The following is an 11073-nucleotide window of genomic DNA, read 5'->3' on the forward strand; positions in this document are numbered from 1 at the left end:
CCGCAACTACCGAAGCCCATGCTGTAGAGCCTGAGTTCTGCAACAAGAGAAGACACTGCTGTGAGAAGCCCATGGACCACAGCTAAAGAGCAGCCCCTGCTTGTTGCAACTAGAGAAGGCCCTCACACAACAATGAAGACCCAGCACAGCCAGGGGAAAATAAATCTCCCTGTCTTATTGATTCCACCTCCGAAATTGTATTTAAATGCCATATCTTCTTCATCTTCACTGCTACCACTTCAGGCCCTCATTCCAACTTTCAGATTCTTGTAATAGCCACTTAATTTCCTTCTGACTCATTTTGCGCCCTTCTCCAATTTATTTGGTGTGTACTGGTTCCGATCAATCCTTACAAAATGGAAATCTCATTGCCTCTCTCCCCAGTTTAAAATTCATCATTGTTCCCTATAGTACTTTGGATTAAATATGAAAGTTTTCATTTTGTCTCTAAAGTTATTCATGATCTGCACTTTACCTCTCTGCCATATGTACCTGACACAATAGCCAGGCTGAGCTATCATACTTGCATTTAACTACATACCACACTGTGTATTCTACTGGGCCCTTGCATACACTGCTATTGCCTCTCTTGAAGTTTTTTCCCTCTTTTTTATACTCTCATATCTTTCAAACACTCCCCAGACCTGGCCACATTGTATTCAACCTTAAAGATTCAGCTCAAATGTCACCTTTCCCCAGGAATATGTATGTCTTTGATCTCCCGCCTTCATCAATCTGGGTTATATGGCCTTCTTTGTACTACTCTATGATGAAGGTTGGCAACTGTTTTCTGTGAAGGGCCAAATAATAAATATTTTAGGTTCTGATAGCGTCCACAGGATTCTCCAGGCAAGAATACTGGAGTGGGTTGCCATTTCCTTCTCTCAGTAGGCTACACAGTGGACCCTAAAAAGATCCATGTCTTAAAACCAGGAAACTACGAATGTTACTTTATTTGAAAAAAGGATTGTTGCAGATGTAATGGGTTGTGAGATGAAACCATCCTGAACCATCCAGGTGGAGACTAAATTTAATGATGTGTCCTTATAAAAGAAACATATAGGAGAAGATAGGTAGAAAGGGAGGATGCAATGTGACCATAGAGACAGAGGTTGGAGTGGAGTGATGCTGCCATGAATTAAGCAATGCTGACAGCCACTGGAAGCTGGATATGGCAAAAAAAAAAAAAATGGACAGCTCTGGAACCCTGTGGGGAGTGTAGTCCTGTCAACACCTTGACTTTGGATTCTGACCTACACGATGTGACAGAATCAATTTCTATTATTTCAGCCACCCAATTTAGCTAATCCAGGAACACATGTAGCAAGCTGTGCAATCTCAGCCACCACTATACAAGTCTGCCACAGTAGGGTGAAGATACAGACAATATGTAAACAAACGGGCATGACTGTGTTCCAGTAAAAACTTTATTCACCAAAACAAACAGTAGGACAGATTTGACCCACAGGTTGTAGATTGGCACTTACAGAGCAGTGATTATCATACTCGATTATTTCTCCTCAAGCATATTGAAAGCAAGAACTATGACATATTCTTAGAATTTCTAACTTAAGAATCTCAAATTTTAATTCCTATAGTGGCCAGGCAGGTGAATTAAGTGAGTGAAGTAGACTGGATGCAAAAGTGAAAGTGTCACCTAATGATGGCGACATCTGCTAGGATCCTGGCGAATATTGCCATGCTAGTGCATGCTAGCGCTTCCCTCGTAGCCCAATCAGTAAAGAATCCACCTGCAGTGTACAAGACCAGGGTGCAGTTCCTGGGTTGGGAAGATCCCCTGGAGAAGGAAATGGCTACCCACTCCAGTATTCATGCGTGGGAAATTCCATGGACAGAGGAGCCTGGCAGGCTACAGTCTATGGGGTCACAAGAGTCAGACACGACTGAGAGACTAAACCCCCACCAGGGCTGCATATCTAGGAGGACCACTGTATGAATTGTTAATGATAAATATAAATATAAATATATATATAGGGTTGGCCAAAAAATTCATTTGGGATTTTCCATAACATTTTGGGCAACCCAATAATTACAAGATAATAGAAGGGATAAATGAAGTAATAATTTTAAAAGTTTAGTCCTAAAGAAGGAAAGAAAAATAGAAAAAGTAGTAACAAAACAGCCTTAATAGAACACAGATAGCAACATGATATATACACCAAACTATGTCAGTTATTATTTTAACTGTAAATGAACTAAATACACCCAGTAAAGGTTTATGGTTGTCAGATTGGATTAAACAACAACAATATCGTGTTTAAAGTGTCACACTTTAGGTATATACAGGAATGTTAACAGTAAAACACAAACAAAACATATGCCATGCAAATAATAGACAAAACAAAGGTAGTGTATCTATAGTAAAATAAGATAAAATAGATTTAATGCAAAAAGAATTACCAAATTTGCAGATATAAAGTAAAAAGAATAATTAAGAAACCTCATAATTGTAAAAGGATCAATTCAGCAGGAAGTTATTTACAGTCCTGAGTTTTTCTGTACTCCATAACAGAGCTCCAAATATTAAAGGAGAAATGAACAGAATGAAAAGGCTCAGTGAACAGATCCATAATCTTAAAGAAACACTTCAGCATACTTTATTTAATAGCTCATAAGACAGTATAACAAAAAAACTGTAAAAACAATACCCAATTGACCAACTTGGCCTAACTGGCTTATATAGAATACTGCCTTAAACTATGACAGAATTCACCTTTTCAAGTGAACATGGATTTTTTACCAAAATAATGAAGAAAATCTCAACAAATCTAAAAAAAGCAGTCAATCTCAGAGTTCTCTTTAGACAACAGAATCAAGATAGAAATCAATAACAAAATATAACTGGCATAATGCCAACTGCTTGGTAATTAAATATTTGGCTGTTTTTCAGTTGCTCAGGTGTCTGACTCATTGTGATGCCATGGACTGCAGCAGATTCTTAACGACTGAACCACCTGGAAGTCCCAGTTAAATATTTTAACACCTATTAATATGACAATTTGGGTGAAATGCATAAGTTTCTAAAGCTATATACATAATTTACCAAAATAGAAGCAGAAAATTTGACTAGCTCAGTATTTAAGCCAGTAGTTGACTAGCTTAGACATATTTTCTCTATTATTTAAAAATCTCTCCTAAAGAAAACTCTAGGCTCACATGGTTTCACTGGCAAATTCTTACAAAAATCTAAGGGAAAAAAAAATATGCACAATTTCGTCTAGAAAACAAAAAGACATCTGTTTCTAATGCAACTCTTTAAGAGCAGTATAACTAGAATTCAAAAATCTGACAAGGACATTACACGAAAGAGAATTAACAGAACCAATCTTTCATAAACACAGATGAAACATCTTTAACAAAATATTAGACAATTGAATCTAATGATATATAAGTTGAGCTTATTCTAGGAATGCAAGATTGGCTTAACATTTAAAAATTAACCCAATCATATTAATGTAAATAAAAGATAAAGATTATATGACCATCTTGATAGATGCAGCAAAACAATTTGACAAAAATTTTCTCTTCGGCATGTATTCTGTATTTAAAAACAGACTTCACAAACTTGAAATAAAAGGCAACTTTCTTAAACAATTAAAGAATATTACCAAAATAACAACAATAGCAAACATCATATCCACTGGTGAAAAACTGAATACTTTCCTTCTAACCTTGGGAATGAGATAAGGATGCCATTCTTACTATTTATAACTGAGGTTAGAAGTAGTGGAGGTCCCAGCCATTGTGGTATATTAAATGTGTGTGTGTTTGTGTATATATATATACATATACATATATGAATTTGAAAAGAAAGAAAAGTTGTCATTATTTGTAGGCAGCATGATTATATGGTAGAAAATCCAAAAGAATCTATAAATTCTGTGACCTAATATTGAATCTGCAACATTGCTGGATAAAAGATCATTCTTAAAAAATCATTTGTATTTCTATATATCATTTGTAAATAGAACATTATATTTTAAAATATATTATTTATAATAGCATATTCTGACTACATAAAAATAATTCTCATAAAATAAATATCATATAAAATATTGGGTTAGCCAAAAAGTTTGTTTGGGTTTTTGTAAGGTGATATGAAAAGCCGAAGAATTGATGCTTTTGAACTGTGGTGTTGGAGAAGACTCTTGAGAGTCCCTTGGACTGCAAGGGAGATCCAACCAGTTCATTCTGAAGGAGATCAGCCCTGGGATTTCTTTGGAAGGAATGATGCTAAAGCTGAAACTCCAGTACTTTGGCCACCTCACGCGAAGAGTTGACTCACTGGAAAAGACTCTGATGCTGGGAGGGATTGGGGGCAGGAGGAGAAGGGGACGACAGAGGATGAGATGGCTGGATGGCATCACTGACTCGATGGACGTGAGTCTGAGTGAACTCCAGGAGTTGGTGATGGACAGGGAGGCCTGGCGTGCTGCAATTCATGGGGTTGCAAAGAGTCGGACAGGACTGAGCAACTGATCTGATCTGATGAAAAGCCTGAGTGAACTTTTTGGCCAACCCAATATTTATAATTCCCCAACACTGGAAACGAAAAAACTCCTTGAGGGAAGCTAAATATTTAAATAAATTTAGAAATAAACATTTCAGAAAGCTTTTAACATTCAGAAATCTCAATATTGTAAAGATGTCAATTTTTCCCAAATAAATCTATAAATTAATACTACTCCAATCAAAATTCTAACAGGATTTTTGGAAAAGCTGACAAAGCTGATTCTAAAATTCATATGGAAATGCAAAGGGCCAAGAATACCTAAGGCAACTGAAGAAGAAGAGCAAAGCTGAAGATTCATTCTACCTGAGAACAAAACCAATCATAAAGCTATAGTTAATGAGGACCTCATGGGATTGACTTATTTTAAAGTTATATAAACTAACCAGTGAACTAGATTAGAGGTCTATACATGAATAGTCATCTGATTCATGATAAAGGTAACAATGTAATGGGTGAAAGAAGAGTATTCTCAATAAATGTTGCTGGATTAACAGGATATGTTAAAAATACAAACACACACACACACACACACACATATATATATATGTACCTCTTCCTATACCATTACTCAAAAATTAATTCCAGATGGATTGCCAATCTAACTGTGAAAATACAACAATAAAGCTTTTAGAGGAGAACACAGGAAGACATCCTTCTGATCTTGGAGTAAGTAGATTTCTTAAACAAGACATAAAGTGCATTAACACAGAGAATAACATCCCTATATATATATATATACACACATATATATACACACACACATATATATCTAACAAAGGAGTAATATCTAGAATGTGTACAAACTTTTATTAATCAGTAAGACAGATGACCCAAGAGAAAACCGAAAAAAAAAAAAAATCTGGACACATCATGAGAGGATATCCAAGTATCCTAAAATCGTGTAAAAAGGTACTTCAATCCCATGAGCCATCAGTTCAGTTCAGTCGCTCAGTCGTGTCTAACTCTTTGTGACCCCATGGACAGCAGCACGCCAGGCCTCCCTGTCCATCACCAGATCCCGGAGTTTACCCAAACTCGTGTCCATTGAGTCAGTGATGCCATCCAACCATCTCATCCTCTGTCATCCTCTTCTCCTCCCGCCTTCAATCTTTCCCAGCATCAGGGTCTTTTCAAATGAGTCAGTTCTTCGCATCAGGTGGCCAAAGTATTGGAGTTTCAGCCTCAGCTTCAGCTTCAGTTTCAGCTTCAGGAATATTCATTCCTTCCAATGAATATTCGGGACGGATTTCCTTTAGGATTGACTGGTTGGATCTCCTTGCTGTCCAAGGGACTCTCAAGAGTCTTCTCCAACACCACAGTTCAAAAGCATCCATTCTTTGGCACTCAGCTTTCTTTACAGTCCAACTCTCACATCCATACATGACTACTGGAAAAACCATTGCTTTGACTAGATGGACCTTTGTTGGCAAAGTAATGCTTTTTAATATGCTGTCTAGTTTAGTCATAACTTTTCTTCCAAGGAAAAAGTGTCTTTTAATGTCATGGCTGCAGTCACCATTTGCAGTGAGTTTGGAGCCCCCCAAAACAAAGTCTGTCATTGTTTCCATGGTTCCCCATCTATTTGCCATGAAATGATGGGACCAGATGCCATGATCTTAGTTTTCTGAATGTTGAGTGTTAAGCCAACTTTTTCACTCTCCTCTTTCACTTTCATCAAGAGGCTCTAGTTCCTCTTCACTTTCTGCCAATAAGTGTGGTATCACCTGCATATCTGAGGTTATTGATACTTCTCCCAGCAATCTTGATTCCAGCTTGTGCATCATCCAGCCCAGCATTTCACATGATGTACTCTGCATATAAGTTAAATAAGCAGGGTGACAATATACAGCCTTGACATACTCCTTTCACGATTTGGCACCATTCTGTTGTTCCACATCCAGTTCTAACTGTTGCTTTTTGACCTGCATAGAGATTTCTCAAGAGGCAGGTCAGGTGGTCTGGTATTCCCATATCTTGAAGAATTTCCAGTTTGTTGTGATCTTCACAGTCAAAGGCTTTGGCATAGTCAATAAAGCAGAAGTAGATGTTTTTCTGAAACTCTCTTGCTTTTTCGATGATCCAACTGCTGCTGCTGCTAAGTCGCTTCAGTCGTGTCCGACTCTGTGCGACCCCATAGACGGCAGCCCACCAGGCTCCCCCGTCCCTGGGATTCTCCAGGCAAGAACACTGGAGCGGGTTGCCATTTCCTTCTCCAATGCATGAAAGTGAAAAGTGAAAGTGAAGTCGCTCAGTCGTGTCTGACTCTCAGCGACCCCATAGACTGCAGCCTTCCAGGCTCCTCCGTCCATGGGATTTTCCAGGCAAGAGTACTGGAGTGGGGTGCCATTGTCTTCTCCAATGCATGAAAGTGAAAAGTGAAAGTGAAGCCGCTCAGTCATATCTGACTCTTAGTGACCCCATGGACTGCAGTCTACCAGGCTCCTCCATCCATGGGATTTTTCAGGCAAGAGTACTGGAGTGGGGTGCCATTGCCTTCTCCGATGATCCAACAGATGTTGGCAATTTGATCTCTGTTTCCTCTCTGCCTTTTCTAAATCCAGTTTGAACATCTGGAAGATCATGTTTCACGTACTGTTGAAGTCTGGCTTGGAGAATTTTGAGCATTACTTTGCTAGCGTGTGAGATGAGTGCAATTGCATGGTAGTTGGAGCATTCTTTAGCATTCTTCAGTATTCTTGTCTTGAGGACCCCATGAACAGTATGGAAAGGCCATCAGGAACTTCTAAATTAAACCACAGCTTGAGATTACTACTACACACTCACCAGAATGGCTAAAGTCAGAAAATGCCAAGAGTTGAAAGGGATGTGTAGGTACCATTTGGAACTCTCATACATTGTTAGGAGGTTTGTAAACTGGTACATTTTTGACTACTATTAGGCAGTATCTACTAAAACCAAAAAGGGTCCATACAATAGGATTTTATTTACATGAAGCACACAGAGGCAAGCCTAAGCCCCTCTGTGATACAAGTCAGGACGATGGTTACACTAATGGAGGAGGGTACAAGTGTTTAATAGGAATACCAAGGAGTGTTGTGAGAAGCAGGAAATCACCCTGTTTCCTGATCTAGATGTTGGTCACAGGAATGTATCTGGTTGTGAAATTCGTTAGGATTTACACTTACCATATGAAAAACTATTATATGTATACTTGTCTCCAATAAAAAGTTCAAAATACACTAACAACTCATTTTTAGAGAGGAATTAAACTAGAAGGTCAAGACTGATGTACATCATTAATTTCACCTTACAATAATAATGTTCCAAAGAAGTTATCTTTTTAATTCACCTTATGATCTTAGTTCTGAGCCACCTGATAAAATACCTCTCTCTTAACCCTAGAAAATCACTCCTGTACTGCCGTGGAAGGCTGAGATGGGGCAGGTGGGGGGAATTCTTCTTCCCAATCAGAAGATTTATTTCTATAGCCTATATGTTATTCTCAAGTTCAGTTCTCCATGCCTATACTTATAAGTGCCCACTTCCCCCCTCTTGCTTTTAGAAACAAATATAACTTTCAACTAAAACAGAAGAAAATGGCCTAGGTGTAGGTCCTAGAAAATAGGCCCTATTTTGACAAAACATCAGTTGCATAATTCATTTTTCACGTAATCCAAACTCATTACCTAACAATACTTGTATTTTAACTGTATCTTTTTCTGTATATTTTATTCCATAGCAATATGTTTTCTACCCGCCCCCAACCATTTTCTTAGGGGAGACGTCTCAAAGGTTTATTTTCATATTATAAACTACTAAGAAAGGAACACCGGGCTTTGAAGTTTTGTGAATAATACTCACTGAGAATCTTCTAACATAGCAGTCATGCATTGCACATTCAACAGTTAGTTTTTGAGGACCCTTGGGGGGTCAGGCAATGATCTGAGCACTAGGGGTACAATGGAATAATGGTCAAGCATAGGTTCTGAATTTAGGTAGTCTGTGTTTAAATTGGAGAAGGCAATGGCACCCCATTCCTGTCCTCTTGCCTGGAAAATCCCATGGGCGGAGGAGCCTGGTGGGCTGCAGTCCATGGGGTTGCTAAGAGTCAGACATGACTGAGCAACTTCACTTTCACTTCTCACTTTCACGCGTTGGAGAAGGCAATGGCAACCTACTCCAGTGTTCTTGCCTGGAGAATCCCAGGGACAGGGGAGCCTGGTGGGCTGCTGTCTTTGGGATCACACGTGACTGAAGAGACTTAGCAGCAGCAGCAGCAGCAGTGTTTAAATTCCAACTAAATAATTTACCACTAGCGGCACCTGGGAAGCCCAAATAATTTACTACTTGTGTAAATATGATCTATTAATTATATTATTTTTATGACTCAGCTTACTCATTTATGGGGCTTCCCTGATGGCTCAAATGGTAAAGAATCCACTTGCAGTGCAGGAGACCCATGTTTGATCCCTGGGTTGGGAAGATCCCCTAGAGAATGGAATGGCAACCCACTCCAGTATTCTTGCCTGGAGAATTCCATGGACAGAGGAGGTCTGTCAGGATGCCAAGAGTTGGACATGACTCAGCAACTAAGCATGTATGCTTGCACACTCACACACTCATACACACACTCTCACTTATGAAATAGGGACACCAGTAATTTCTCTCTTGGCCCAGTTAGGAAGGTTAAATGGCATATTATGTGAAAATCACTTAGAACCTTCCTTAGCATGTGGTAAACATGCCATATGTCAGCTGTTATTACCAGAGATGACCTCATTTTTGCCAAATCGCCTGTTGACAAATGACAAACTGTATCACCACCACACCTGCCTGCCATGCCCTCTTTGCTAGACACCCCATCCATACTAGCAAGGAAATGACAAACACATTAACTGAACTAGCAACTAAGATTGTAGCACTGGAGAGCCCTTGGTCCATTCCAGGCCCTGCCTTTTATAAGTAATGGCACTAAAGCCCAGAGATGTTGCCCCTCTTGGACTGAATCTCACACAGCTAATGAGGGAGTGAAACTGGTGTTAGACCTTGAGTCTGCACATTTCCAGTCCAGGTGTTGGGGTGAAGAAACCTGTAAACTGGAAAATTTGAGCACTCTCTCAATTGGCTCATGTTTGATCCCACCAAAGTGTTAGTTGCTCAGTTGTGTCCGACTCTTTGTGACCCCATGGACTGTAGTCCAAGTTCCTCTGTCCATGGTATTCTTCAGACAAGAATACTGCGTTGCCATTTCCTCCTTCAGGGGATCTTCCGGACACAGGGATCAAACTCAAGTCTTCTGCATTGCAGGTGGATTCTTTACTTCTGAGCCACCAGGGAAGACTTGACTCCACTAAAGGGAGCAAGTAAGTTGCACTCCTCCTAGTGGGGAAGGGGAAACCTCCCTGTAAATTGCCTATTTTTAGCCTCCGTATACTCTGTGCTCTTTCACTCACTCTGGCTAACAGACTGCTGTGGGATTTAAGGCACTTTCCATGGTGTTGCTTGGTGGTTGCCATGCCAACGAAATTTAACAGAAATAGAGTGCTCTAGTAGATTATTCTGGTGAAGGCTAAAAAGCCAGATTACAGCTCTGACTCTGAAGCTTAAATGATGCAAGTGATTAACTGATGCAAGTGATGCAAGTACTGGCACATAGTAGGTACACCATTACACTGGTGGAAAAACAAAACATGAATGCAATTAGTTGCATTAGGGAGATGAAGACCTAGCAGCAGATGCTACTTAAATCAATCCTCAGTCAGCCTGAAACAAGTTCACTCATAATCACCCTGGATTTTCGTAATTACCTGACAGTGTGTGAAATGCTTTGTCTGATTCCAAAGGACTGTCTCTGCTCTTCAGGTCACTTACTTCTGCAACCCAGGGGACTCTGCATACACATGCCTGTTGCAGACATGCAGAAGGAACAGTAATCTGACCTGCATTCCCTTCACAGGAGCTTTATACAAACAGGGGGCCCTGTTCAGTTCTTCTAAGGTCAATTTCTGGTAAATGTAATCACCATATTTACTATAAAACACATTTGAATTCCAGAACTAGGATTTGAATCAAGCCTAACTCCAGAGCCTGGACTCTTAATTACATTGATGTGATAATTCATTTGCACCCCTCCCCCAAATCTGAGATAATTACTGAGATATTTACAGTTAAAATCAAGGTTGAAATGAGTAACAGTACCTTCTGAGAATAGAGACACCCTGTGGAGTTAAGATTCATCAGAGTAACTGCAGATGAACAAAATCTCTTTTTGACAAGAAAACCCAATGGTAACTTTTATTCTGGTTTCATTTCAACAGTTAGACTAGGAATATTCCAAAAGAGGTTAAAAAAAAAAAAAGCTGAGTCATCTGTGTCCTTTAGAAAGGAAGAAACCTCTCTTTAGGATGGGAAATCTTCCCTTCTGCTTGGGGGGACAGGGGGAGGGTGTATCTCAGAGATGGGAGTGCGAATGGTAGGGGTCTCATTTCTTTATTCACAACCCATATACTTTTCTAGACTTAGTTCTGCCAGTTAACTCAGCACCAGCATACTCCGCTAGGAAGTATGGACTATCGAGG

The sequence above is a fragment of the Bos indicus x Bos taurus genome, chromosome 28 (genome assembly GCF_003369695.1).
Source record: "Bos indicus x Bos taurus breed Angus x Brahman F1 hybrid chromosome 28, Bos_hybrid_MaternalHap_v2.0, whole genome shotgun sequence".
NCBI lineage: Eukaryota > Metazoa > Chordata > Mammalia > Artiodactyla > Bovidae > Bos > Bos indicus x Bos taurus.